Raw genomic sequence first — 993 nt, forward strand, 5'->3', positions numbered from 1 at the left:
ACAGCAGGAATGTCAATCAGAGCTGTTGCTCGTGTATTGAATGTTCATTCTCTACCATAAGCCGTCTCCAAAGGCGTTTCAAAGAATTTGGCAGTACATCCAACCAGCCTCACAACTGCAGACCACGTGTAACCACACCAGCCCAGGACCTCCACATCCAGCAATGTTCACCTCCAAGATCGTCTGAGACCAGCCACTCGGACAGCTGCTGAAACAATCGGTTTGCATAACCAAAGAATTTCTGCACAAACTGTCAGAAACCGTCTCAGGGAAAGCTCATCTGCATGCTAGTCGTCCTCATCGGGGTCTCGACCTGACTCCAGTTCGTCGTCGCAACTTCGCACAGCCATTGAAGAGGAGTGGACCAACATTCCACAGGCCACAATTGACAACCCTGATCAACTCTATGCGAAGGAGATGTGTTGCACTGCATGAGGCAAATGGTGGTCACACCAGATACTGACTGGTATCCCCCCCCCATAAAACAAAACTGCACCTTTCATAGTGGCGTTTTATTGTGGGCAGTCTAAGGCACACCTGTGCACTAATCATGGTGTCTAATCAGCATCTTGATAGGCACACCTGTGAGGTGGGATGGATTATCTCAGCAAAGGAGAAGTGCTCACTATCACAGATTTAGACTGGTTTGTGAACATATTTGAGAGAAATGGTGATATTGTATATGTGGCAAAAGTTTTAGATCTTTGAGTTCATCTCATACAAAATGGGAGCAAAACCAAAAGTGTTGCGTTTATATTTTTGTTGAGTATATATGTATGTGTGTGTGTGTGTGTGTGTGTATGTGTATATATATATATGTATGTGTGTGTGTGTGTTTGTGTATATATATGTATGTGTGTGTGTGTGTATGTGTATATATATGTATGTGTGTGTGTGTGTATATATGTACTGTTGTGTGTGTATGTGTATATATATGTATGGTGTGTGTGTATGTGTATATATATGTATGTGTGTGTGTGTATGTGTATATAT

This window comes from Thalassophryne amazonica, unplaced genomic scaffold, assembly GCF_902500255.1.
Source record: "Thalassophryne amazonica unplaced genomic scaffold, fThaAma1.1, whole genome shotgun sequence".
Taxonomy (NCBI): domain Eukaryota; kingdom Metazoa; phylum Chordata; class Actinopteri; order Batrachoidiformes; family Batrachoididae; genus Thalassophryne; species Thalassophryne amazonica.